Source organism: Amblyomma americanum, chromosome 1 (genome assembly GCF_052857255.1).
Source record: "Amblyomma americanum isolate KBUSLIRL-KWMA chromosome 1, ASM5285725v1, whole genome shotgun sequence".
NCBI lineage: Eukaryota > Metazoa > Arthropoda > Arachnida > Ixodida > Ixodidae > Amblyomma > Amblyomma americanum.
The window spans coordinates 178547919-178555703 of record NC_135497.1 but is presented as its reverse complement, the minus strand read 5'-3'; positions in this window follow the sequence as shown (position 1 = coordinate 178555703).

Below are 7785 nucleotides of genomic sequence, written 5' to 3'. Positions count from 1 at the left end.
AAATCTCTCACCACCACCCCTGTACCTCAAAGTCCACTGACCCAGCGAGGCAGTTACGGGACCGCCCTTTCCTCATAATAATCGCAGTCTAGAACGTTGTCAACGCCAAAGAACGCCGACAGCTTTCGCTTTGTATATCAAGGATTAGGTGAGCAAATCCACAGCCAATTTTTTTTCCTCCGTTCGGCGAAAATATCGAGCCCTATAAACAAACTGTAAGGCAATGCTGCACATTTATTCTATGCATTTTGCAACGAACTATGTGCCACAAAGAGCATTAGGCGGTGAACTGATTTAATAAATAAGAACGTGCAGACGGCTGACCGCGGTTTGTTGACACATTCGAACCGATGCGGCCAGTCGGAAGGAGACAAGTAAATGATATGGTTGACCCAAACATTTCCCATCACTAACACATACTATCCACACTCGCACAAACTTTTTGCGCTGTCCGACAGCTCGTTATCCACACCCAGAACTGGAAAAGCGACTTGCAGCCGTGCTAATGCACATAATTGAGGCCTTTTTCATTGACCTAAAAGACAAGTACGTTAGCATGCCTTCCATTAACCTTTCTAGGAATGAACTATCCTTTTTGGAAGGTCACATGTAGTCTCTCGACCCATTCGCTCCTATGTATTTTAGTTTGCTTTTAGAATTTTAATGTGCCTTTATCTTTTTGTTTTGCCGCCCTTTACACGGTTTTAATCCCTTTCTATCGTTTCCTTTCATTGCCAGAATTATTTCAATGCTGTTACGCACTCCTTTCTTTTCCCTCATATTTCATGCAACTCTGTATTTTCATGTTGTTATGCATTGTTGTTAGCCCATGTGAATTCTATATTACCTTACCTCAGCACGTATTGATATGTTCACCTTCTTAGGTTTTTAATCTCACTTAGATATGCCCCACTGCTCTTTCTCGTGTTTGGTTGTTAGGTTGACGCTCTCTTATGCAACTTATCTCTAGATAACAGCGGATATTGTCATGGTGTTAGTGACAAGACAGGGACCTGGCAAGTGAGGGCTCTGCAGCACGTCCTTCGGTGGGAGGGACGGCGAACTTCAACGTCCTTCAATCCACGCGCCACCAGCGTAGTCATTTTGCCTCAGCGCCAACCTGGTATTCCTCCTGTCTTAAAACAACGCACGCAGATGAGCACGCGAACACAAGCACACAAGAAACGCTCGAAGTATCTGGGGGGTCACCGTACAAAATCTGGCTTCATGCGTAGAACATGGACGATCTCTGGACAGGGTAGTCGACGGCTTCTCTGCTGTGAAAGTGCCGCGTCCGGTAGTACCTCGTAATTAACGTCGCTGACGCGCCGCAAGTCTTTATAAGGACCGAACTAGCGGAAAATGAGTTCTTCGGACAAGCCTCATCGTCGAACAGGTATCCATACCCAAACCTGGTCGCGGGGATTGTAGAAGACTTGTCTGTGCCGGAGGTTGTATCAGCGTGAGTCTTTATCTTGTTGCTGTGTGATGTGAATACGTGCTAGCTGACGAGCCTGCTCCGCTTCGTGGGCAAACTTCTGAGCGTCAGCTGAAAGTTGGTCATCAGTTGCGCAAAGCATCGTCTGAACCTCCCTGCCGTAGAGGAGGCGGAACGGTGTGAAACGGGTTGTCTCTTGAACTGCTGTTACAGGCGGTCACGTACGGTATGATCATGTCCCAAGTCCTGTGTTGCACATCGACGTACATCGCCAGCATATCCGCCATGGTCTTACTAGCCGCTCTGTCAGCCCACTTGCCTGCGGGGTGGTAAGCAGTAGTTTTACGGTGGGTCGTACCGCTTAGCTGAAAAATTTCGGCCATCAGCTGGGAAGTAAAGGAGGTCCCTCGGTCGGTAATGACGTAGGTCGGGGCGTCGTGCCGAAGTACGATCTGATTCATGAATAAATCCGCAACCTCGGACGCTGTGCCACGAGGTAAGGCTTTGGCCTCGGCGTATCGAGTGAGGTAGTCTGTGGCAATGATGTACCGGTTGCCACCCGAGGACAAAGAGAAAGGGCCGAGAAGGTCCATGCCGACCTGATCGAACGCGGCACGTGGTGGTGCAATAGGTTGGAGGAGCCCCGGAGGGTTGGTGGCCGGGGCCTTACAGCGCTGACACTGCCGACAGCTCTGCACATAGCTTTTAACAACAGTGGCAAGTTTAGGCCACTAGAACAGCTGGCGTATTCCTGGAAAGCGTGCGAGAGTATCCCAAATGGCCGGAGGTTGGTTCGTCGTGGTACGCAGAAACTATTTCCTCTTGAAGTGTTGTCGGCCCGACGAGAAGGTACGCTCGCGAACTGGAACCACGGTTCTTATTATAGAGCACGCCTCGTTGCAGGGAAAATGACGACAGGCGTCGAGAAAAACATTTAGGAACGGTGGCTGGCTGATTTTCCAGATAATCGATGAGGGGTTGTAACACTGGATCGGCGTGCTGCTAGGCTGACAAATCAGAAGAATGGATAGCCCCAAGGAAACTGACGTCGTCCGTGTCGGTTGTTGCGAGTTCGACAGGTGCACGAGAGAGGGTATCGGCATCTTCATGGTTATGTCCGGACTTATAGACAATGGTGAGGTCGAACTCCTGCAGGCGAAGGCTCCATCGCGCCAGGCGTCCAGATGGGTCACGCAAGTTGGCCAACCAACACAAGGAGTGGTGGTCAGTGACCACTTCGGAAGGGCGACTATAAAGATAGGGGCAAAATTTCGCAGTGGCCCAAATAATGGCGAGGCATTCTTTTTCTGTCGCGGAACAGGTAATCTCTGCGTGCGACAGAGCGCGGCTTGCATAAGTGATGACTCGTTCAACGCCATCCTAGCGTTGCACGAGAACCGCGCCGAGGCCGATGTTGCTGGCGTCAGTATCTCAGTGTCACCCGGCAAATCAAAATGGCTAACGGGCGGCGTTTGAAGACGCAGGTGGAGCTAAGCGAAAGCCAAGTCTTGCTCGTGGGACTAAACAAAAGGTTCGGCGTCGCGGGTGAGGCGAGTCAGCGGTTCTGCGAAATTTTTGATAAAACGCTGGTAGTAACTGCAGAGCCCTAGAAAGCGCCGAATAGCTTTCTTGACACTTGGGGGTGGAAATTCCGCAACCGCTACAAGCTTGTCGGGGCCGGGCTTCAGGCCAGCGGCGCTGACGACATGGCCGAGAAATTTCAGCTCCTGGTAACCCAAGTGGCATTTTTGGGGCTTCAAAGTCAGGTTAGCTGAATGAAGGGCTTCGAGGACCATCCGTAGGCGCTCAAAATGTTGAATAAACGAGTCGGCGAAAACCACCACGTCGCCGAGATAGACTAGGCACCACTGCCATTTAAGACCGCCAAGGACAGTGTCCATCATCCGCTGAAAGGTGGCAGGCGCAGAACAAAGACCGAAAGGTAAAACTTTAAATTCATAAAGGCTGTCGGGAGTGACAAAGGCCATCTTCTCACGATCCCGTTCATCGACCTCAATTTGCCAGTAGCCACTTTTTAGGTCGATGGACGAAAAATACCGAGCGCGCCGAAAACGGTCAAAAGAGTAGACAATACGTGGCAATCGTTAACGTACTTCTTCGTGACTGCATTCAGCTTCCGGTAATGACGCAAAAACGCAGAGTGCCGTCTTTCTTTTTAACGAAGACGACCGGCGAGGACCATGGGCTGTTGGAAGGGTGGATAATGTCATCTTCGAGCGTCTCTTTAACTTGGGACTTGATGATTTCGCGCTCTGTAGACGATATGCGATAGGGGTGTTGACGGATTGGGTGTACGTCATCGTACGTTACGATGTGGTGCTTGGCTATGGTAGTTTCACACACTTTCGACGAGGAGGCGACACTCTCTGAATTCGAGCAATAGTGCACACAGCTGTTCCCATTGGCTCGTTGACAGCGCGGAGATGACATAGAGGCTCTCGAGGGAGAAAGGAGGCTGCACTGGTTCTGAAGAGAAGCACTCGGAAACATCGGATATGCGTTCGACAAAGGCTACGGAAGTGCAGCGAAAAAGATGCCGATGCTCGTGCGTAAAATTGGTAGCAAGTACTTGTGACTGGCCACTATTAAGATGGATCAGACTGCGGGCCACGCACCCGTCTTGCGTCAGCAGTAATGAAAGGTTGGTTTCGGCGATGGCGTCACCGTCCTGAAATGATTCACACTCAACCGTAATGGAGGCGCTGGTTCGAGACGGCAGGGTGACAGTGTCCGTGTAAACTCGAAGCGTCTGGCTTGGTCGCGGTGCCTTGCTGAGGGCGACAGCATTCTCAGTTGAAAACGTGACCTTATCACGCAGGTCAATAATAGCCCCATATTCACGCAGAAAATCAACACCTAAGATGAGGTCGCGCGAAGAGTTATTCAGAATAAGACAGCAGACGACAAATAAGGACCCTTGGATTTGAACTCGGGCGGTGTACATGCCGAGAGGTGCAATCAGATGACCGCCTGCAGTGCGAATGTGTGTGCCAGGCCATGGCTTGAGAACCTTTTTGAGAATGGTGGCAAGCTGGCTGCTTAGAATCGAATAACCAGCACCAGTATCTAATAACGCTCAAACGTGGCGACCATCCAGTATCACAGGTATGTCTAAGGAAAGTCGCTTGTGAGTTGGAGGCTCTGGGCACGGGCATCGTCGTCTGCAGGCTTTTCCACCGGGAATTCGTCGGCGTGGCGTGTGCTTTCTGATGGCGTCAGTGCGTCGGGGGGATCGGAGAGCGCGGGTGTCGTAATAGTCGAGGCGCCGTCATGTGTCAGCGTCGAAGTGTAGAAGCGAGTGGGTACTGCCGACCTCGAAACCGTCGTTATGTCGAGGGGGTGTCGCTGTCGGAGTGAACGATGACCGCGGGCTTCGGAACCGTCGAGGCTTTGTTATGTTGAGGGAGCATCGCTGTGTCGGAGTGAACGGTGACCGCGGACTTCGGAACCGTCGAGGCGTCGGCATGTCGTGTCCACGTCGATGGGGGGTCCCCCGCACAAAGATGTCCAGCAAGCCCACCCCCTAAGGTCGCTGGCTACAGTTTTCCCGCCGTGGGCTGGGCGACCGGCCTTGCGCCGCCCAGGAAAAACTCGTGGTAGATGGTGAAGGACGACCCCTGGGCGATGGGGATCGAGCCTGCTGGCGACGAGACTGATGCCAACGTTGGTCTTCAAGGAAATCTGCGACGGCCCGGGGTCGTTCGCCATAGCGGGGTCTAGAAGAATCCGCGGGGAACCCTTCGAGGCCGAGACGGCGGTAGGGGCAGTGCCGATACAGGTGGCCTGGTTCGCCGCAGTGAAAGCATAGGGGGTGTCGGTCGGATGTGTGCCACACGTCGGTTTTGCACGCGGACAGTCGGGGAGCTTCCACGTACTGCAGCACGGGTGCAGGCGGCTCCGGCACTTCAGCAGGAGCCGGAACGAAGGACGCCAAAGCCGGAGCAGGGCACCGCGGGTCTTCGGCATAGGTGAGATGACGGTCAGGCGAGACAAGAGGAGGGGATGGACGAGCCTCATCAGCAGGAAAGGACGGCCGGAGCGCTTGCTGCAAGCCCTTGCGGACAAAGGTTGCTATGGAGCTGTGGACGGCCCCGTACAGCTGGCGGAGTTCGTCGCGCACAATCGAACGTATAAGATCGCGTAGCAGGGAGATGTCGGTGCCGTGGAATGGTAACTCGCTGGAAACGGAGGCGGCGAACATGGGTCGATCGTACATGGACGCTCCTAGATGAAGAACCCTTTCAATCGAGGAAGACTCAGTGAGAAACTCGGCGACAGTCTTTGGGGGGTTGCGAACAAGGCCAGCAAAAAGTTGCTCCTTGACGCCACGCATGAGATGGCGTACTTTTTTGTCCTCGGACATTGCAGGGTCTGCGCGCCTGAAGAGGCGCGTTATGTCCTCTACATACGCTGCAACGTTTTCATTTGGAATCTGAATGCTAGATTGTAGAGTGCATTCTGCCCGTTCGCGACAATATGAGCTGCCGTATGTTTCTAGGAGACGACGCCGGAACTCACTCCAAGAGGACAACTGGTCTTCATGGTTTTCAAACCAGGTCCGAGCGCCATCGTCTAGACTGTAGTAGACGTTCCTGAGCTGGGCGGCGTCATCCCACTGGTTGAACGCGGCACCTCACTCGTAGTGCTGCAACCAGTCTTCTACGTCCTCAAAGATGACGCCGTGGAAGGACTTCGGGATGGGGGATGGGGGGGTTCTGGAGCGTGAAGTAGGGTGTGGGCGCCCCAGGCATTGGGGTGGTCTCAGCAGGCATTGAGGAGGCGCCAAGTTGTTCTGAGGACATACCTATGGGCCAGGCTCAGGTGGTAAGCCTCGAATCCGGCGGCGAGCACGGTGGACGGGAGTCTTGACAGGTATAGGACTGGAGCGCCAGCTAACCGTTGGGGTACGAGACATGAGATCGATCCCACTTCCACCAGATTTGTCACGGTGTTGGTGGCAAGACAGGGACCCGGCAAGAGAGGGCTCGGCAGCACGTCCTTCGGTGGGAGAGACAGCGAACTTCAACGTCCTTCAATCCGCGCACCACCAGCGTCGTCTTTTTTGCCTCAGCACCACCTGGCAATATATAAGTGCGCCTGGCTTCTTTGGTCGTCATTAAAGTTGAAAGTTGCGCTTCTTTCCTGGCGTCTGTACCTTTTTTTTCCTCATCCTGTGAACGTCTTTTTTAGCTCACAGCCTTCAAAAGTAAACAATCTCTTCCTTGCCATTTTTAATTGCTTCGCCCCTTCGCACCCAAGCATTGTGAGAAAGCCACCGCGGCGGCTGATTGTCGCAGTGTTTCTGCTTTTTAAGCTGCGTTTCCCAGACCCGGCCCATTCGTATATAGCGCATCGCTGTAGTTCGTAGAAGCTTCGCCTCCTTTCCCTTGTGCACCGCGAAGAAACCTCAGCGTTTCTCTTCATATCGCATCGCCAACGGCTGTCGCGAATGCCATTATCCGTTTCACACATAGCAGGCAATGCTGCGGACGCTACGGAAGTAGCCGCGAAACCATATTACTCCACCACGTATCATTCGTTCCATTTCCAACTCCGGTGAGTGTTTGGACGAAAACAAGGAGCGGTATAAAATAGCGTGGTAGCTTTGAAAATGACGGTAAAAGCTGTGAGGCGCTCAGTGTTCGGGCCCTTTGGCTGTGATGTTTGCTGAATGTGAACTAATTTTTGGGCTCAGATTGAGTTGGAGCGATTTGCCCTGCCAACCGTGTGTCATACCGCCACATGTAATTCTTGCTTCGTGAAATATCGATCAGTTGCAGTACGAAAATATGGCAAGAGAAAAAATTAAGTCCTGGAGATGCCAGTCACTACACTCGGAAAGTTTTCCGCCACGAAATATGCTTGTGTTCAGTGTGGTTGAATGGCAAACTACATTTTGGGCGCGGGCTTAGCCTGCGCGAACAGGCACGCTAGCTTTGGCAGCGTTGCCTGCCATGTATGAAATGGAGTATAGTGCAGTCTTTTTTTTTGTTCTTGATGGTGGTGCTTCGCCTCGTTGCACGAGGCACTGCAGAGTAGCTACCACCAAGGATGACTGCTGCAAAAAAACGTGTGCCCTCTCATTCGGACTTCTATGTTTGCACATGTGCGGTTGGTCAAATGTATCATACGACCACAATTCGACGAGCTTTTAAACGCAGTAGCCGGAAAATCGTGTTTTCTGGGAACGTATTAACCGGGAAACATATGGTGTAACGCTATGGGACATTTTTAATGCCCGCGATTTAGACGCGCACGAACCAGGAAATTGTATGAGCCGGGAACGTACCAACAAGGTTTTACTACTTAGTGGTAAAATAGCACAT